Here is a 22,445-nt window from a genome sequence, read left to right as displayed (position 1 = left end):
GAGGTCTATTACTAGCAGTAGGATTCGCTCATCCAGGTTTCACTTAAGGTTAAGCTTACCAGTGAAGATCATGCCTCTATCAATTGTTTAAAAGGCAGTTGAGACACTTTTTGTATAGCTAAAACTTGCAGGTGGACACAGAGCCCCATTGAAAAGAAACACGTTTTACACATTTATGGGCACGAGGAGATTAAATTAACTTCCCAGAATCAAAATATGTTGAGCTAAGGCCAATATTTGAACCAGTTCTAAGGTCAGCTGGTCTAGCTGCTAGGCCACTTCTCCTTTAGAATGGGATCCTTTGTTGATAAAATTGGGCTCTAGGCTTTTCGGTGTTCATGATCATCACTATATATGAAGTGTGCAAGGGTGACTTCAAAGTAGGTGAGGTTAAAAATCTAGTAGCAGTTCATTGATTTTATTACTGTATAGAGTGTGAGAGTTTGTGTTCCTGAGGCTCTTTGGTACTTTTTGGAGTGGAGAGATATAGCAGTAACATTAAATGTGTGAATTAACAATCTTATGAAGTGCAGTAAAGAGGTTTTCATATATTTGAGGTCTGAAGTGAAAATCCTATTTTTTTAGAGGAGGGCGCCAATTTTATCTGTCTAAGAAAGAATTGAAGACATGGAAATTGTGAAAGTAGTCAACCTTGTTAAAGCAGTGAGAGCTCATCTTATAAGGAAGGGGAAGACGGCCAATATTTAAGAGAGATTGAGTGGTCTTCAAGAGCGCAGGACAAAGGAGAGTGGGAGATGTAGAGCATAGATTTTTATCACTGTATTTGCGAGTATGTTTGTAGAAGATGTTGTGTAAATATGAAGTTTGACATTGGATGTGACTGAAGCAGTAAGATGTAGACGGTAGGGGGTTTCCTGATGTTAGATTGCCCTTGAGTTCAGAAGCATTTGAGAGTCTGAATGTAAATGTTGCTTGGATCACCGTTCCCATAGAAAATGATAAATTATCCTTGTGTGAGAACGAGGGCATAAATTGAACGTTTTTGTCACAAGGTGATTTTGTAATTTTAAGAAACCAGTGAGGAGTTTGAGAAAACTTTGGGTGACCGTGAGGTGTCATGTGTTAAAAGCATAGCATAACAGTGCTTTGCTTCCCTTTCTTTTTGAAATAATGGTGGACTTTGGAGAATGTATAGGGAGATGGCCTAGTGGTGTAATCTATGAAGGCAGATATGTAGAGCGAAACAACGAAAATCATCAGAATAGTCCTACGTGCAAAACGACTAATAGAGAAAAGCTTAGCCAGTAATTTTGGTGGATTGTTTATGGGGTAGGGGTGACAATATACCAACTCCAAAACTGTGTCATTTTGGCATAGTGAAATCATTATAAAGTAAGCCAGCAGCAAATTTTACAGAATAAAGCTGAATATTTTGCAAATATGTTTTGACACTGGAATAAGGATATTCTTGCCATGAATTGTATATAAAAGAGACGACTCTTGAATCTTTCATTCCTGGGAATCACATCGTTTTAAAGGGTTGCATAGATGCACATCATGACATTTTCACACATTTTGGAACAAACACACCCAAGCACTTGCACACACATTCACAGATAGAGACATACTGAAATGCATCAACTCAAACTTTGATGTATATGAAGTAACAAGCATTGAAAATGCAAAAGGTCTCGCCTTTGGCTAAGTTAAAGCCTTTTCATTTGCTAATGGCATTGTATAGCAAAGCAGATGGCTTTAACTTAATAAAAGGCGAGACCTATTGCATTTTTAATGCTTGTTTCTGTTGAGATGGGTTCCTCTAGTACAGTGATACTCAAAGTACAGCCCTCCTGGCCTTTACATGTGACCCTCTAGGCAACAGCAGCACAGGGCTACTGTTTACTCGAATCTGCAGTAACATTGGAAAGATAATAAATGAACAGCAAGCATTAAGTATCCTGGGCACAATTATGAGGCTCAAGAAAGATACAAAAACTCGGCAACGGTTTGACTGACACAATGTGGATGTAATTTACAGAGATCTTTGTAGATTGCCTCCTTTTTTCGGGATTCGCTGAATGCCAAGGTGTAGATCTTGAAAATCCACATGAGGCGTACATTTCCAGCCCAACCACGAGCCTGCTCTCCACTAATGAAGCCTGCAGGCCATCAGCAGTACAGACAGTCCATGGTAATCAATGAGGTATTTTTTATTCTCCACCTGGAAAGTCTGAGGTTGTTTTGCCACATGGAAAATGAGGGGTTGTTTACAGCTTTCACAAGTGTGATAAGCCGCTGGATACGTCAGTGAATAATCACAATTATTATTTTGTTGGTGTTCACAACATTTCACAGTGGTCGACACCTTCCACTGAGAACCTCCTCCTTTAAGCCACAATAAAGACTGCAGAATGTCCACAAAACGGCCATATTTCCCTCAAAGAACCTGAGTCTAGAGTCCAATGCTTTTCCCCAGCATTTTTTTGTTTTGCCTAACAAAGAGCACACACTATCTGGTTGCAAAATATATTTTGCTTAGCACTGGTTGGTTTTGATAGAGCTCTCTACACCAGAAAGTATACGCTGTATGGACCCTGATCACCCTTCACCTGCCGGTCCACGCTGTATGAACCAGCTCCAGTGTCCGTGCCCGTAACGCTCCATCAAACGCATCTAATGTAGCACAAGACAAGTGCAAAAAAGCACCATTAAGAAATTGCTAACAATCACCACTCGTCCGACGGAAACCATGTTCAGGGGATGTGGTGATGCATTTTATTTGACCAATCGGATCTCAACAAAAAACGCAAGTACGTTTCAATAAAGTTTGTGAAACAGACATGGCAGGCGCACTGACGCATAAATGTGTTTCTTATATAAAGGCAGCAAGCAGTGTTTCAAATTGGAGTCCATTTCGAAAACTGTATCCCTTCCACCCGAGCGGCTTTCAAAACTTTAATAGTTGTCTATCTCCACCCTAAAACCAGGCCCCTGTCAAGCAGATTGCAAGTTCTTCATTAAATAATAACTGTATCCAGCGCTTCAAACCGCACATCTGCTATTTGTAGGCGCGCCAGATAATAGATGTTACAGCGCCCTGTTTAATGTGCCTCTGTGATAACATGCGCCTTAGCTGCTTCTGGGAAATGAAACACAGATGGTGGCGAGTTTAACTAGCAGATACGCACCTTACACCTTACCTGTCTGCAACCCGTACACAGATGTACATAACCGGCCAGTGTAACAAGTCAACCCGCTAATGAACGATGTCGTATTGAGGCAAATAGCAAGTAGAGAACTCACAGCTCTGGGTAAAGACAGCATAGCAGGAGCCACTACATTGCCCACAGGAGGGAGTGAACTACTTGTGCAGGACAGAATGCCCTTACATCCTACAATGGAACTGGTGCTCAGAAGCAGCATCTCCCCTGAGACGCCTGGAGCACTACACACACAAACACAACAGGTGCCAGGATAGGACGGGATCTGTCTAAAGGAGTTGAAGCAACTGGTATATTTACAAATGGGAAAGGACTACATCCTCCTCAGGGACCTAAACTTCCACCTCGAGAACAACAACGACGCCAACTCCTCCACCCTGATCAACAACCTCAGCAACCTCGGACTCAGACAACTCTTCACAACACCCACTCACTCCGCCGGCCACACGCTTGACCCCATCTTCTCAGCAAGCACTCACGTCTTCTTCGACCGCACCACGAACTCCACTGACCGACCACCGATGCATCCACTTCACCTTCCGGAAACCCACCACACACCACCACACCCAGCAGATGCCCCACCGTAGCTGGGGCAAGATCACCGAGGATCAGCTAACTGCCACCCGCACCCAGAGCCCACCTGTGGACCCGACCGACCCCGACGCCACAGCCCGCAGTCTCAGACAATGGATCAACGACTGCGCCAACACCCTCGCCCCACTCAAGAAGCCCCCCAACACCCACACTAGCAAGAAAGCCAGCTCGTTCACTAAAGACCTCCAGGCCTCCAAGCGAACCTGCCGAAAACTAGAAAAAAATTGGACCCGCGAAAGAACACCGGAAAGCTACTCAGCCCACAGGAACGCCACCCGCCAACACCACCAACTCATCAGATCAGCCAAAAGGACCGCCTTCAGAGAACGCATAGACAACAACGCACACAACAGCAAAGAGCTCTTCAGCATCGTTAAAGAACTCTCCAACCCCAGCTCCAAAGCCAACGATATCCCACCGTCACAAGACCTATGCAAATCGCTGGCCACCTTCTTCCATCACAATATCTCAGACATCCGCGACAGCTTCGATGCCGTCACCCCTCCCGGCAACCACCGACACCCCCGCTCCCACGACCACCACCCACACCAACCGCCTGCTCGCCTGGACCAACATCAACGACGACGACACCATCAAGATCAGGAACACCGCCCACTTCGGATCCCCGGAAGACCCCTGCCCACACCACATCTTCAACAAAGCCAGCAGCATCATCGCACCCCACCTCCGGAAAACCCTCAAGATCTCCTTCGAGACAGCAACCTTCCCGGAGAGCTGGAAGCACGCAGAGATCAACGCCTTACTAAAGAAACCCAAGGCAGACCCCAAGGACCTCAAGAACTTCCAGCCCATCTCCCTGCTCCCGTGGAAGGTCATCGAAAAGGACGTCAACAAACAACTGACCAACTTCCTCGAAGAGAACAACATCCTGGATCCATCCCAGTCCGGGTTCCGCAGCAACCACATCACCGAAACTGCCCTCATCGCCGCTACCGACGACATCAGGATCCTGCTCGACAATGAAGAAATAGCGTCCCTCATCCTCCTGGACCTACCAGCCGCGTTCAACACTGTCTGCCACCGCACACTAAGAGCACGGCTCCACGACACTGGAATCCAAGCAAAGGCCCTGGACTGGACCGCTTCCTTCCTCTCCAGGAGAACACAGAGCATCCGCCTCCCCCATTCCGCTCCGAAGTTACCAAGATCATCTGCGGCTTACCCCAAGGCTCATCCCTCAGCCCAACAATGTTCAACGTATACATGGCACCGCTCGCCCACGTCGCCCGACAGCACGACCTCAACATTATCTCGTATGCCCATGACACCCAGCTTATGCTCTCGCTCACCAAGGCCAACCACACCGCCAAAACCAATCTCCACGAAGGAATGAAGACCATCGCCGACTGGATGAGGAATAGCCGTCTGAAACTGAACTCGGACAAGATGGAGGTCCTCATTCTCGGTTCCACCCCCTCGGCCAGGGATGACTCCTGGTGGCCGACAGCACTAGGAGCACCCCCAACATCCACCGACCACGCACGAAACCTGGGATCATCCTTGACTCCACACTCTATGACAGAGCAGGTCAACGCCGTCTCCTCCTCCTGCTTTAACACCCTTAGCATGCTTTGCAGGATCTTCAAGTGGATCGCCACCAAAACTAGAAGGACAATCACTCAGGCCCTCGTCAGCAGGAGACTGGACTACGGCCACCCACTCTACGCAGGAGCCCCGGCCAAACTCCTGAAACGTCTCCAACGCATCCAGAACGCATCCGCACGCCTGCTCCTCGACATCCCCCCTGCAGCCACATCACAACCCACATGAAAGACCTTCACTGGCTCCCCATCAACAAGAGGATAACCTTCAAGCTCCTCACCCACGCACACAAAGCACTCCATGACACCGGACCAGCGTACCTCAACAGCCGACTCGGCCTCTACACCCACGCCCGCCAGCTCCGCTCTGCAGACCACACCCTCGCCACCGCCCCCCCGCTGCCAAAGAGTGACCGCCGGCGGCAGATCATTCTCCCACCTCGCGGCCAAGATGTGGAACACCCTTCCCCATCCACCTACGGCAGACTGAAGACCTCCTAACCTTCAGGAGACTCCTGAAGACCTGGCTCTTCAATCAGTAGCAGCTCCCCCCACACCCCCCTTGCGCCTTGAGACCCTCACAGGTATGTAGTGCACTTTAGAACTGCTATGATTATTATTATGATTATAATGTTAATAAAGTACGCTGCCAACAGCAGTTAGTGACGCTGAGAGCATGCACCACTTGGGCCACTTATACCAAAGATTGCTGAGGGATTGTGCTGTCTGTACCCAAAGAGTGGGTTACTGATCTCTAACATGCACTGATACCTTGAACTAAGCGTGGGCGTAAAATCCGTTCCGCTCGCAGATTTTTCGGATTTTCGGCAAATTCGCAATCCGCGAACTCTCGCGAATCTGCTGAAAATTTGCAAATTCGCGCGAAGCGGATTTTTTGCTTGGTCGCACTTGCCAAATAGAATACTATACAATTTTGCAGCGCGCAGCGTTCACTTACCGTTATTCAGCGTTTGAAGAGTTGTTTTTCTCCATGTTTGCGTGTGTTGCGCCATTTTGGATCTTGCTGCGGGATCCCGCGGGAGTTTGTCGACCGTGATTACGTCATCGCGGCTTGCCACCTTGCACAGCGAGAGTTTGTCAACGCGAGTACGTCATAAAGGCCCGTGATCACGCATTGCGGGAGTAAACACTTGCGAACGCGTAGATGCGGCGGGCAGCGACAATCTCGCAATTGCGAGATTCCAAAATTTGCAATTTCGCACAAGAAATCCACCAGCAGGCAGCATAAACCTTGAAAATTATGATTTTTATCAGAATAACTCCTCAGGTTGGCATTTGCCTGCACATTTTTTTTGCAAGGAGTCCATTTTGGGGGCGGGGGGGTGGGAGGAAGGAAGTGCCCCACAGTCTCCAACTTCCTGTTCCTGTCCAGCAGGCTCCTCCCAGTGCTTTCTTCATGTGCAGGTCACTTTGATTTGGATCTTGACCTGGAAGGATTACTTTTTGTGGATGCTGCTGGATATTTGGATTTGAGGCCTTTTTGACTTTCTTTGGATCACTTTTGGATTAGAAATTTCACAAGTAAGTTTGTTTGGGGCATTACAGTTGCTGCAACTACAATTTTGGAACTTTTTCAGAACATTAAATAAAATATATTGTGGGTAGTCACAGTATCCAGTAGGACCAGGGTTAGTTATGGGTGCATGATGCAACAGTTTTGTTGAATTTCAACTTCATTTAGGGCATGGATGGCATTGGATTGTGGTGATTTTGGTGTGTTTTTCGATTTCTTGGGGTGTTGTTGTGGCCTTTTGCCCAGGGGTACTCACTCAGTGGTGCATGGGCCTAGTCTTTCTGTGTGGTCTCTTTAATGTAAACATCATAGAGGGCATGGATGACATTGGATTGTGGAGATTTTTGTGTGTTTTTCGATTTTTTGGGCTGTTGTTGAGGCCTTTTGCCCAGGGGTACTCACTCAGTGGTGCATGGGCCTAGTCTTTCTGTGGGGTGTCTTGAATGTAAACATCATGGAGGGCATCGATGGCATTGGATTGTGGTGATTTTTGTGTGTTTTTCGATTTTTTGGGGTGTTGATGGGGCATGTTCCATGTGGGTGGGGGGCATTTTGAGGCCTGGTCCAGGGCCACGTGGTGGGGGTGAAGGGGCCATTTTGAATCCAGGCAGTGTGCTTTGTGCCATAGGCCTGCATCCAATGTGCCTTGCTTTCATCCATTATGCTTAGGGGTACCCAGTGGTGCATGGGCCTAGACTTTCTGTGGGGTGTCTTGAATGTAAAGATCATGAAGGGCATGGATGGCATTGGATTGTGGTGATTTTTGTGTGTTTTTCGATTTTTTGGGGTGTTGATGGGCATGGCCATGTGGGTGGGGGCCATTTTGAGGCCTGGTGCAGGGCCATGTGGTGGGGGTGAAGGGGCCATTTTGAATCCAGGCAGTGTGCTTTGTGCCATAGGCCTGCATCCAATGTGCCTTGCTTTCATCCATTATGCTTAGGGGTACCCAGTGGTGCATGGGCCTAGTCTTTCTGTGTGGTCTCTTTAATGTAAACATCATGAAGGGCATGGATGGCATTGGATTGTGGTGATTTTTGTGTGTTTTTCGATTTTTTTGGGTGTTGATGGGGCATGGCCATGTGGGTGGGGGCCATTTTGAGGCCTGGTCCAGGGCCATGTGGTGGGGGTGAAGGGGCCATTTTGAATCCAGGCAGTGTGCTTTGTGCCATAGGCCAGCATCCAATGTGCCTTGCTTTCATCCATTATGCCCAGAGGTACCCAGTGGTGCATGGGCCTAGTCTTTCTGTGTGGTCTCTTTAATGTAAACATCATGGAGGGCATGGATGGCATTGGATTGTGGTGATTTGTGTGTGTTTTTCGATTTTTTGGGGTGTTGATGGGGCATGGCCATGTGGGTGGGGGCCATTTTGAGGCCTGGTCCAGGGCCATGTGGTGGGGGTGAAGGGGCCATTTTGAATCCAGGCAGTGTGCTTTATGCCATAGGCCTGCATCCAATGTGCCTTGCTTTCATCCATTATGCCCAGGGGTACCCAGTGGTGCATGGGCCTAGTCTTTCTGTGGGGTGTCTTGAATGTAAAGATCATGGAGGGCATGGATGGCATTGGATTGTGGTGATTCTTGTGTGTTTTTCGACTTTTTGGGGTGTTGATGGGGCATGGCCATGTGGGTGGGGGCCATTTTGAGGCCTGGTCCAGGGCCATGTGGTGGGGGTGAAGGGGCCATTTCGAATCCAGGCAGTGTGCTTTGTGCCATAGGCCTGCATCCAATGAGCCTTGTTTTCATCCATTATGCCCAGGGGTACCCAGTGGTGCATGGGCCTAGTCTTTCTGTGGGGTGTCTTGAATGTAAAGATCATGGAGGGCATGGATGGCATTGGATTGTGGTGATTTTTGTGTGTTTTTCGATTTTTTGGGGTGTTGATGGGCATGGCCATGTGGATGGGGGCCATTTTGAGGCCTGGTCCAGGGCCATGTTGTGGGGGTGAAGGGGCCATTTTGAATCCAGGCAGTGTGCTTTGTGCCATAGGCCTGCATCCAATGTGCCTTGCTTTCATCCATTATGCCATGGGGTACCCAGTGGTGCATGGGCCTAGTCTTTCTGTGTGGTCTCTTTAATGTAAACATCATGGAGGGCATGGATGGCATTGGATTGTGGTGATTTTTGTGTGTTTTTTGATTTTTTTGGGGTGTTGATGGGGCATGGCCAAGTGGGTGGGGGCCATTTTGAGGCCTGGTCCAGAGCCATGTGGTGGGGGTGAAGGGGCCATTTTGAATCCAGGCAGTGGGCTTTGTGCCATAGGCCTGCATCCAATGTGCCTTGCTTTCATCCATTATGCCCAGGGGTACCCAGTGGTGCATGGGCCTAGTCTTTCTGTGGGGTGTCTTGAATGTAAACATCATGGAGGGCATGGATGGCATTGGATTGTGGTGTTTTTTGTATGTTTTTCGATTTTTTGTGGTGTTGATGGGGCATGGCCATGTGGGTGGGGGCCATTTTGAGGCCTGGTCCAGGGCCATGTGGTGGGGGGAAGGGGCCATTTTGAATCCAGGCAGTGTGCTTTGTGCCATAGGCCTGCATCCAATGTGCCTTGCTTTCATCCATTATGCCCAGGGGTACCCAGTAGTGCATGGGCCTAGTCTTTCTGTGTGGTCTCTTTAATGTAAACATCATGGAGGGCATGGATGGCATTGGATTGTGGTGATTTTTGTGTGTTTTTCGATTTTTTGGGGTGTTGATGGGGCATGGCCATGTGGGTGGGGGTCATTTTGAGGCCTGGTCCAGGGCCATGTGGTGGGGGTGAAGGGGCCATTTTGAATCCAGGCAGTGTGCTTTGTGCCATAGGCCTGCATCCAATGTGCCTTGCTTTCATCCATTATGCCCAGGGGTACCCAGTGGTGCATGGGCCTAGTCTTTCTGTGGGGTCTCTTTAATGTAAACATCATGGAGGGCATGGATGGGATTGGATTGAGGTGATTGTTGTGTGTTTTTTGATTTTTTGGCTGTTGGTGGGGCCTTTTGCCCAGGGGTACTCAGTGGTGCATGGGCCTAGTCTTTCTGTGGGGTGTCTTGAATGTAAAGATCATGGAGGGCATGGATGGCATTGGATTGTGGTGATTTCTGTGTGTTTTTCGATTTTTTGGGGTGTTGATAGGGCATGGCCATGTGGGTGGGGGCCATTTTGAGGCCTGGTCCAGGCAGGGCCTGGCCATGTGGGTGGGGGTCTAGGGGCAATTTTGAAGCCAGGCAGTGTGCTTTGTTGTGTCATAGGCCTGCACCCAGTCTGCCATGCTTTCATCCATTATGCCCAGGGGTACTCTGTCAGTGGTGCATTTTATTGGTCTTTCCATTTTGGGGGGTGGGTATAATAAAAATGCTTACTTGCAAACTATTAATTGAAGCGCTACATATGGAACATTTATTTAACTGATGTTCCTCTGGCTTTGTTTGCTTTTAGGTGCAGAAAGACGACTCATCAGCCTCATCGTTCCTCATCAGATCCAGGAAGAAGTCCTGCTGCGGTGTGTGCAGCACAACGTCACGTGTGGCCACAGACAACTCTGCAACTTGTGCAACTGCGGCCTGCTGTTCTGACATCTGAAGAAGATGGCCCCCAAAAAAGTTGCCCGTAGCTCCTCTAGCAAGAAAGTTGCCAGTAAGGAGCAGAAGAAGCAAGTGGCGCCACTTACCAAGGAGACTGGTGTGCTGACCGCCGCATTTTTTGGGGGAAAAAAAAGTACGCCTGCAGCAGCAGCGGGGTCTGCTGGGGACCAAGCTGGGAGCAGCACCTCCGCTCCATTGGGCTCAGTGCCACCACCACCATGCCAACTTAGGTCCAAGCCCTTGAGTGCTGCAGAGGCAGCCAGTATAGTTGTTCAATCACCATCGACCAGTGATGTTGGCTCATCGCAAGAAAGTAGCAGCATCCCCCAATCAACACAGGTTGTTGTAACTCATCTGACGAGTGTTCAACAACCACAGCCGCAACAACAACCACATGTGCAAGTACATGCCCAAGTACATGTGGAAGGAGAGGCGGCGCAAGGAGAGGAGCAAGCAGAGGTGCATGGAGCGGCACAAGTGCCCACAATAGTTGTTCCTCCCGAAGTAGGGGAACATCAGGAAATCCACATTCAAGCCGAGGTATCACATGAGGAAGCCACTCCTCCTGATGATTCATTGTCTTCCAGATCCCCAGCAAGGAAAAGATCAAGGATTGTGTCTACTTCTTCTTCAAGCCCCCTTCCTTCTGATGATATGGATGAAACTTGGGAACCACCACGGCCGTCTTAGAGTGAGGCACACCATGATCTGACAAAGGTAGCTAAGCGTAAAAGGAAGGTCCCCGAAAGTCTCAGAGTTATGGAGTGTGATGATGACGCTGAACAAGAAGTGGCGTATACTCCTGTTGATGAAGACTCTCACGACGACGACGCAGTCATCATACACGTCACTCCAGCCTCAGCAGGCATGCAGCAAACAGACATTTTAACCCTAGCCCGAAATGCTGCTGAGCGTGATGATGATGATGGTGATGTGGGAATGGGACCACCACAAATGCAGTTAACTAGTACACCACCACCTACAGCTTCCATATTTTCACGCCAGAAGGGACCTCCATCCACCTCGACCTCCATTTCCTCAATTAGTGGTGCTGTAAGTGCACAACGTACTAAATTTCGGCAACACACATCCTCCAGTTCATCTGGCATTAGCAGCATTCCCAGTATCGCCTCCTCCGCCCCCCACAGACATTTGAAGTCCGCAGTTTGGGACTTCATTAGTGTTAGCCCAACAAGGGAAAACATAGCCATTTGTACCATTTGCAAGGTTCGAGTTAGTCGTGGGAAGGTGGGTACCAACTATGGTACCGGAGGCCAGAGAGGTCATCTTGGGAGACAGCACACTGTCAAATGGCATGCGCACCTAAGGGAGATCAAGGATGCCCGAATTGCAAGTCAACAAATTGTATCCATTGATGTTTCATCTGCTGATGACGAGGAGGAAGAAGCGTCAAACATTTCTTCATTTACACCCAGTACCCCTGTTAGCAGCACACCCCCTGCCCGATATATGAGCCGCACTAAGAGTGTGGGAGAGAGTGAGACACCAATGCGAAAAAGTTCATCATCACTGAGCGTAACTGGGTCGCAGAAGTCATCATCATCCCGTAAAATGGTCCAGCCCACCATTAGAAGCATGTTGTTTTCAGAAGCGCCATATGAACGCAACCACCCAATGGCGTGTCTGTATAACACTAAGCTGGCCAAAATGCTAGCGCTGGACCTTCTCCCTTTTTCTTTTGTGGAAGGGGTGGGTTTTCTTGAAATGGTGGCAACGCTCTGCCCTAAATGGAAGGTTCCTAGCTGGTTCTATTTTGCCAGAGTTGCGGTTCCAGCACTACATGAAGATGTGCTGGAGGTGATTGGGGCAGCTTTGCAGAAGAGTGCTGTTCACACTATACATCTGACAACAGACATGTGGACCAGTTGCGCAGCCACTGATTACATGTGCATCACTGTACACTGGGTTTCTTTTTCAGGGGTTAAAGCAAAGATAAAGGCAGGTGTTGACTCGGACAAAGTTTATAAAGCTGCTCGGAAACATGCAACAATAGCCATGTTTGCCATGGAGAAAAGTCATACAGGAGAAAACATTTTGCATGAGTTTAACACAAAGGTCTTTGAATGGCTGTCCCCAAGAAAACGCATGATTGGTTATGTTTCCACGGATAATGGCGCCAATGTAGTTAAGGCCATGGATATGGGTAACTATTTCAGAGTGCCGTGTCTGGCGCACTGTATAAACCTGGTTGTAAAAAAATTCTTGAGTGAAGAAAGTCCAGTCTCCGAGTTACTGACCACCTGCCGAAGAATTTGCACACATTTCAACCATTATTTTAAGGCCTGGAAGCAGCTGAGGTGCCTGCAACATGAACGTAAATTGCCAGTGAAAGCACTCATCCAGGAGGTGGCAACACGTTGGAACTCAACCTTCTACATGCTTAAGCATCTGTATGAGCAGTATGCGGTAGTCGATCAGTATTTCTTTAAACTGGGTACACCTATGATAGACATGAGGATACAGGTGGAGCAATGGGACCTAGTTAAAAGCCTGACAGACATGCTTCATCCTTTTGAGGTCTTCACGCGTGCAGTCAGCAGGGAGGACTGTAATTTGGGAAAAGCTATCCCATTGTTGAGCATGCTAGAGCACCGACTGAAGGCGGTGTGTTCTAAGTTTGAAAAAGATGGAAAGGAAAAAGCATGTGAGTTGGCGGAGAAGTTATTACACCGCCTACTTGGCGATGATCGTCTTGAAATGATCAACACAGAACAGCATTACATTTGTGCTACTACTCTGGATCCACGGTACAAAAAGGCAGTGGCAGGCAGAGTATTCTTTCCTTTTAATGACGCAGATGTTACAAAGTACAAACATTGGCTAGCTGTTTCAGCCACTCAGTTTGAAAGAGAATGGCAGGAAATTAAAGGAAAAGGCAGTCCATCAGCATCAGCAGGCCGTCCGCAGTCAAAAAAATCCACTTCTGCATTTGTGGCAGAAGTGAGTGATTTTCCCTCTCAGCCGTTAATGACACCAGCAACCGTATCATCTGCACCAGACACAACAGTAATATTGTGTGAAGAAGAGGATTGGCTAACTCAGCTTGGGTTTGCTTCCGAAATGGTCCCAGAAAAAAGTAAGCAAAGTGGAGGAACCCTGGATAACCTTGAGTCGATGGTGCAGGCCTATCTGAATGACTCAACAAAGGTCCATCTTTCTCATGACCCATTGGCGTATTGACATGGGAAAACAGATGTGTGGCCAGAGATCACCAACCTGGCTATAAATTACTTGTCTAGCCCACTCACAAGCGTGTCTTCTGAACGTGTTTTCAGTGCTGCTGGTGGCATTGTAACTTCCAAAAGGACCCGCCTCTCGCCCAAAAATATGGAGAGGTTAACAATGATCAAGATGAATCAGCACTTTATACCACCAGATTACAAAATACGAGAATGCATGGAGGAAGAAGACGAGGAGGACACCAGCTTAGATGAGGGAAGTTCTTCCCTGTTAACTGACCTACTCCCGTCTGAATTAGCAGAGTTTGAGGACGAGCTCTTCTTCCCTGACACCGAGCCCTGAAAATGAGTCAATGAATCACTAACTTTCTTTTTCGTCCTTATTCACTTTTATTCCTGTGTGTCTGTCTTTCTTTGTTTTGCAAAATCTATATAAAAAAAAACTTTAATCACCTAATCACAAAAACAAGCCCATCAGCAGAACTGTCTTCACTTATTTGCTTATTGATTTGAAGGTGCCGCAGTCTGCATTCCTCAGGTTCACAAGTTCACAAGAACATGCTCCTCTATCCTCCTCCTCCTCCAGACTCCTATTTCCCTCAAAGCAGATGGCTGGATTATGCCCAATGAAGAAAGACTCTGCAATTGTGGGGGTGTTCTACTTCTTTGCGGGTGAGTTGACAGGTCTGGGGCATTGCTGTGAAGGTCTACTACCAGATAAAAGTGGTTTGGAGAAAATCGGAGCAGAAAAAGATGTTGCGCTTTTGATCACTTGCCTGTCTTTGGGGTGCTGTTTGGCGGGCTTTTAGGTTGTTGTGGGTGGGTTTTGGGGTCTGGGAGCACTGCTGGCACAGTCTAATGTTGATTGCATTTGTTTTTCAGGAAATCCATGGTGGAAAAGGGGAGTTAGGGCCTAGCTGCAGAGCGCATTTGGACAGAATTCCAGGTAGGCCCAAAGTTTTTTAAGTGTGGCTTTTCCCGGGTTTTTCCTTTTTGCGTGTTGGGGGGGTTAAACTTGTTTTCGCCCAAGTTGACAGTTCTGGGGCCATTGCTGGAAAGGTCTAATACCCGAAAGAAAGTGTTTTGGAGACAATCCCTGGGGAAAAAGTGTTTGCATTTTCTGAGATTTCGCTCACTCTACCGTTTTCGGGGGGCTGTTTGTGGGGGTTCCTGGTGTTTGTGGGGGGGTTTGCGAGTCTTGGAGTAATGCTGTGTATGGATACTTTTGCTTGCTTGCAAGTGGTTTGAATACAATCCATGGTGGGTAAGGGGGGATTTGGGCCTACTTTACTTTCAAAGTACGTTTTGTCACCATTTTCTACTAGGCCTCGTTTTTGGAGATCTGATTGGGGGTCTTCTACATTTTTGCGACTGGGTTTAGTAAGGGTCTGGGAGCACTGCTGGGAAGGTCTAATTTTGTTCTAAAACAGAGTTTACAGTACACCTAGCTTGAGGGGAAAGATCTGCAAAATTAATTCGCCCATACTTATTTATCCTTCAAAAGGAGACTCAGACAGAGTAGGCACTTTCAAAAATATTGTACTGTCTATTAGGAAACTCAAAGTGTGACTTTTTGCACTACACAGCGTACATACCTTATATTTATTTGTCAGTGGTGTTCTAATATCACTTCCTGTTTTTCCATCAATAATTACAGGCCGGGTTTCAGCCTGTGCAATGGGGAAAAAAGGATGAAGTCAGGCTTCACATTAGCGAGCCGGAATTCAGCATCCGCCAGGCAGGCAGTGGACAGGGTGTCTTCTGGTCACCAACATTGATGGACGGAGCGTCAGATGGAATGGAGGAGTCCCGCTAATAAGAGGAATGGTTGGATGCATGCAACTTACCAAATTCAACAGGACAACTACAAAAACATACAGATACAGTATCCGTTCTTTTCTAATTATCTTTTAAGTAATGTTATTGCTGTGAACTTCTATGAGTGTGACTCTGCATTTCTTTGATCTCTGCTTCTAAATTCATCCATACAGCCATTCTATAGGTTTTACTTTTGCTATTTTTTAAACCTAATTTAATGTAAGAAGTGTTTCTCTGAGTGCAGAGATAGGCAAGTGAAAACGCATAATTATTACTGCAGCCCTGTACTGTCGCATTCTTTCATTCACGATTGTCGAAAGTACTACTTACTTTTCAGTAACCATGCATGCAGTAGTGCATGCACTTCCTTTATGTCACTTACAAGATTTATGGATAGCTTTGTACCCAAAGATTTGTTTATCTTCAATTATTGTTTGTCCATGCTGTGCTTTTTTTTTTCTTCTCTCAACAAAACTTTCCCAAAACCCCCCATTCCCATCCATTTTCCAAACCCTAACCCTCTTCCCACGGGCTGTGTGGTTTTGATTGATGTGTGACTAAATGACAGCAATAATTCCACACACTTGCTGGGGAGGATAAGGTCATAGCAACAGGCTGGTGAAGGAATCCGAGGATATATTCTTACTCAGCTTGACATTGAGTCACTATTGGCAAATGAAAGCAGATTTTCATGTGCTCCATCAACTTGATTGGTCATCAAGAACATCCTCCTCCTAGACGTGGCAAATTATTACGCTGCTGTGTCCTTCACCTTCAGTACTATTTCTTGTAGTAGTAGCCAATGTCAAAGAAATTCAAAGCAAGTACTTTCAATACTTTACTATTTGTTCGGCTACATTGTGGCACTGTTGTAGTGTACTGTCACCTGCTATATTCTCTATCGTACCGTTCTAATGCTACGGTAAGGACAAACAAGGTTTCATTTTCTTTTTTTTCAGATGCTGCAACTGCCACTGTGTAACACCACAAGTACCAACGCAATGATGACATTTCATCCGCCCAGGATTGCCAACCTTAATCGCCATTTCCCGTGCAGCCAGCCCTGTGCCTAGCCCTATTTCCAAACACAAATTACAGGTAAGATAAGCATTTGGGGGGAGGTAGTATAATGGAGTATTAGGAGAGACGAGAGACTGACGGTCCTAGGACTATTGAATTCACTTACTCTGTGACAGGCACTTAGTTTTGAAAATATTTGGGCAATTACTAGTACTTACACAACTTGAATCAAGATGCCACTTAAGTTTCAGGAAAACAAACTTACTGTTAAACCCCCACCCACCAGCCTCAAAAGCAGTAAAAAGCACATATGCTAAGATAAAGTTTAAAGTATATTTATATATCCCTAACATAAATAATCTCCCGCAAGACCCAACCCACCCCCCCTCCCAAACCCCAACGAATGTCCGTGAAAACTAAGTCCAAAAAAGTAGAAAACCCAACTCCCAATTCCCACCCCCCAGAAGTCTTTAAAATAGGGGCAAGGGACAGTCTCCTCCAACTGCTGGCTGCTGTTAACTTTTCGGGCCAGGTCGGCGTGCTCCTTGCGAAGGGTCTTGAGCAGGGTTTTGGTGTTGAGGAGCTCCTGCTCGAGGTAGGACACCCTCAGTAAAAGGCGGTGCATGCGTGTCTTGCACCTGCTGTGAGGGGCAGCTGATTTCTTTGCTGCTCGGCGGTGGCGGATGGCTGCGGTACCCCGGCTCCGTACCGCTGGAGACCTGCTGCGCTGACTGGCTGACCCAGGGAGCGCGGAGGAGGATGCAGGTGTCGCCGTGGATGTTGTCAACGTACTCTGCGTGTCCTCCTCCTCCTGGGCCACCAGCAGCCGATATTCTGCAACAGTGGCCTCCAGCCTCCGTTGCCTGGCCCTTTTAGCCAGCTCCTTCCAAGTTGGTTTGGAAGGAGCATCTATATGAAGAAAGAAAGACACAGTCTGTAACCAATGCTCTTTAAGATTATCACAAAATGATTCAGCAGAAAGTTGTGTCACAGTAGAACTAGCAACTTGCAAGCGCAGTACATAACTTTTGTGGCCAGTATCTATCTAACCTCCCACTTCTTCATCCTTGTTTTAACATTAGTGGGAGTTTAAGGAATCAATTCTACGAGCACTATGGACTCACTCCATTAGTGTCGACTATGACAGTACACCAGTCTTATTCTTATTCTTCTCTCTTGTTTAGCAAAATTGGTACGTTAACTTCTGCAAGCCGGCATAATGCCAGCGCAGTCAACTTGCACCCGAGAAAAACAGACGCCCGCCATGATGAGTGAGACAGACTTGCGTTACTGTACCAGTCCAGTACATGCAGGTGGTGATGCTCTTACTTTTCTATTACGGGTGGCACTGAGAATACTCTGTTACAAGGGCTACTGCTTAATTAATTAAACTTTCACCCTACAGTGCCAATGAATACTAGAAAAGGAAAATGAAGAAGATAAATAATCTGATTATCTATCACTGCACATGGTATGTATTTGCTTACATATGGGATGACTTTAGGTGCTTTGCTGTTTATTGAGTGAACAGTGATACATCCACATGTGAATGACCGAGTTCTACTAAACTTATTAACAGAGGTAGTGAGTGGCCATCGTAATAGCCGGATATATGCTGTGCTTGCAATACAAACTACTGCTACTATTCATGGTAGTATTCGGACAAAATTACAACTTCTTTTCCTTGCCTTTCCTACACTGGGACGGACGAGCGAGTGCGGTGTTACATGCTCTTCAAAGTAACACTTAGTTCATCCAGTGACCGTCTACTCTCTCTAGATACACATATGCTATCTAAGAGTCAGATAGTACCATGATCCAGGCATCCATCCATTCAAACTATATGTCAATCATTCTTCTTCATGTCTCTCATCTGGACAAACCTTACGTTTTCTCACGGGAAAACAACCTTTTCATTTTATTTGGGAAACCGCAAGCCATACATCCGTGCTTGACTTGCATTTGAATTTCAACCAAAGCATATATTGCGCACACATACAGTTTCTGTTTCACCCACCCAGGCTGTTCTCCTTCCACCCATCCTTGCTTCATCCTTCACCCAGCCATGCACCATATTCCTTCCCAGCCACCTCGGGCACCAATCAAACACGTATCATTCTTCTTTGTCAGTCATCAATACTTTTAATTTGCTCATCCTTCCACGCTTACTTACACCCTTCTTTTGCTTTTCGTTCATCCCATCCATCAAGTTCATCTCAGATCTGATTTGGATGCTCGAAAAAAAATTCACCGCTGAGTTGAAGTAAATTTAGAGGAGGCTACTACCTGGTTGATAAAAACAATTGTTCTAAATTTGAAAGTCTGCTTAACAGTATAGTAACTTAACTGTAGAACATACCCGTGCAGAGAGCACACTATGCAGTCTGCAATCTCAATAAGTAAGGAATATAAGAGCTTACCACTGCCCGCCTCTATCGTGGCAACCCGCACAGCAGTTTCGTCCGGCACTTGCACCGCCTCCTCCCCAGAACTGTCCTCCTCCACCTCCGCGCTGGGCCCAGCACCAGATGTTCCACCTACAAAGTACATTTAACCACTTGGATGCTAAGCATCTGGTACCACTTCAATGTAATTTCCATTGAAATCAATGGAAACTCCATGACGAGTTACCCTTGTCATTAGCACTGAAGGGGTTAAGAATGTTAGATGTCATAGACATACACCACTCACTAGTATTTTGTGTAGGAATGAAGAACTGTGAATACAGAAACCAATCTAATAATTTGTGACTGTCTACTCTAAAGTAAAAATGTCCCTTTTTCCAGGGAAGGGTGTTGTCTTGCTGCACTTTTTGGCAAAACTGATGAATGCTTGCTTTTTAACATGCACCATTTTTCTCATAACAGACAGAAGCTTCACTTCTAAGAACAAATCATCATCACTAGGACGGAGTGACCAACGATTCAGCACCAAAAAGAAAAATTAAAGTTCAAACCAGGTGAGGGCTCGGCTCGCCCACAATAAATGTGTGAAATCACTAAGCACTTTCCCATTTTTAATCAACCGTTTATGTTTTATGACAAGCTTGATTTTAATAAATATTTTTACTTTTAAGGAAGCTTTAAAACTTAAATAGACTCTGTGGTTTTTGGTCAAGAGTGAATGAGCAAAAGGTTTTGCAATTTGCAAGCATGAGTCCATGCCTCTGATACTTCTGGACTCTGACTCCGTATTCTTGTCCTGCATTGGATAATCATCGTTGGGGATCAATCATCGATGAATTCGGGAGCTAAATGACTCTGCCACACTATCTAGTCAGTAAGGAGATTGGGGGTTCTTCAAAGTCTGATATCACTGAGGTATGTGGAAAGTCTACCTGCGCCTAATATAATTGATAAACAATGCACTATTTAGTGTCCATAGTTCGGTTTGTGCAGATTTGTCAGTACAACAGTAGTAGTATGGATTGTCCTCCTATCCAAACCAAAAGTAAAGTAGTATCTTATTCTTTCTTGGTGGTCATTCACCTTTTTATTGTTGGTAATTGTCAAAGCATAAACATTTAGAAGACTTGAAAAGACATTATGGACAATCCCAGAGGACTGCACTCAGAGCATAGAGCTATTGCTGACTAGAATGGGAGTTTCGTTTAACACCTTTTGCCAAATGTGCAATCTTAGTTAGCTACACAGACAGACTAATAAGAATAATCTAGTAATACCACAGGGAGTCATAGTAGAGGCAGGATAAGAATTTAGATACAGTCTACAAGAAGATGAAAGACGATTTAGAAAAAATCGAATGAGGAACGCTAGGAAAAAATAGGTACTCTATATTAAAATTAAAACTTACCGGGGACAGCAAAGGAGCCCTCGCCTGACCGATCCCGGCCTTGAACAGCAGCAGCAGCCGATAACCCCTCCTCCTCTGTCCTCTTGCCCCTGGGGGGAGCTGATGTACAACATGAAAGAAAGAAAGACCCGAAAACATGGATGATTGTTGTCAACCAAATCAAACATTTCAAAAGAACAATAACTAAATATATTAGCGAAATAGCAAATAGACAACTATTCCACGGGATATATTGACCTATCTCATGTGGTCTACTACGATATTAGTATTGCTTGATTTGCGGACCGTCGACTTGGAAAGTTATGTAACTCACTAAACAAACTACTAAAAAGGTTCGCCTAGGACTGGCAGGCAGCAGTCCGCAGCACGCGAAGTGACAGAAAAACTCCATCATGATTGCAGATCAGCGACAACACTAAAAAGTTTCCTACTACATTAACCAGTCATTAAAATACTCAAACTATCAATCCACCACCACTATTTCTTCTTATTGCCAGGTGTACAAAGGAAGGACTGGACTTGAGTCTGTAGGGGCAGATTTACAAGCCCCTTGCGGCTCTTTTGCTCCATTGTTGTGTGACTTTTGTGACACAGCGGCAGAACAAAAGAGGCGCCATGGTGCGGCGTATATGGGAGATGCATCACGTTGTAAAGCCATGCGCCATCAGTGGGTGTTCCGGCGCAAGGGAGGGCGTTCCTGCGCAGGAACGCATCCTAAAAGTGGCTGAGGGAAATCTACAAGATTTCAATCAGTCACTTTTAGGACAATGATGCGTCACTCAAACCCTGCGCCTGCTTGAAGCAGACGTACAGCTTCACGCAGCATTGGGGAGATAGGGCACCCCAGAGCATTGCTGGAGCTGCGCCATCGTTGCGACGCAACTCCAGCAATGTGCCGACTTTACGGCACGGATGCGTAACGCTTCGGTGACGTTTTGGGCCCATGGTGCGCCGCATTGTAAATACGGCGCACCATAGGTGGTGGTGACGTGGCGCACAATTACTGGCGCATCCCTGCTACTTTGCAGGGATGCGCCGGTAATTGAAAATCTGACCCTTAGTGTCTAGCATTACTCAGTTCTTTAAACACCACACTCATACATAATTTCTCAGGCCAATGAAATGAACACAAAATCGAAAACAAATAAGCATAGTAGCAACGCTACTGAGGAGAGCAGTGCACCTGAAATGCACAGAAGATTTGGAAATATAATTTACCTACAATGTAATTGGCAGCAATATTGCTCTTGGTACAAAACAAAAATTAGCAATATAATAACACACAGATCAGGAGAAATCAGAGTAGTGATGAAATTGCTAGAAATAGCTCCTACTACTCACCAAGCCCGGGGATCTCGATGCCGAGCACGTCGAGCAAGTCGCGTTCCCGGTCCAGGAGATCCGTCCAACGGTGGGTGGCCTGGTTGTAGGTGCGCCGGACCCGAGAGTGTTGAAACATGGCCCGGCACACCTTCTCCCACCGCTTCCGGCGCTCCCGGAGCCCGGAGCCGCTAGCGATCTTGTCGCCTGCCATGATGGTCCTGGGGAGGCTGCGCTGGACATAAAACACTAGTGCGGCCACCTCCTCCGCGCTAAAAATTTCCCATGCTATGACTTGCTCCCCCCTCAAACGCCCGCATGGGAGCCGGGCACGGGGTGCGGGACCCTTCCCCTTCTCGGGCTGCTTCCTTGCTCCCTTTACCATGGTCTGGGCAGAAAGGGAGGTAAATAATAAATAAGAAATAGAATAGGGAAGAAGACAAGAAAAGAGTTTAAAAAAGTAGTTTAAAATTAACCAAAAGTAGCAGAAAACACAAAAATATAGAGCTAGAAAAATAGAGGGATAGAAAAATAGAGGGATAGATAATAAAAGTAAAATAGATCAAAAAAAACTTCAAACAAGCAAAGGATGGCAGAGATTGACAGAGGATACAGAAAGCATGCCCAGAACCATAGCAATGAATGAAAAACAAGATGGCCGCGCCCGTTCACGACTGCGTGGGTAAGTTCGCGTGAGATTTCCCCCGCGATCACACGCGAACTTGTACTAGCGAGTCGCACACTTTGCGAGATTACACATAGCGCCCGGAAACGGAAATACGTCACACAAACAAGATAGCCGCGCCCATGTACGACCGCTAGGGTAACTTCGCAAACGTTG

Source organism: Lissotriton helveticus, chromosome 5_1 (genome assembly GCF_964261635.1).
Source record: "Lissotriton helveticus chromosome 5_1, aLisHel1.1, whole genome shotgun sequence".
NCBI classification, from domain to species: Eukaryota; Metazoa; Chordata; class Amphibia; order Caudata; family Salamandridae; genus Lissotriton; species Lissotriton helveticus.
The sequence above is the reverse complement of the archived record's forward strand: the minus strand, read 5'-3'. Positions refer to the sequence as shown.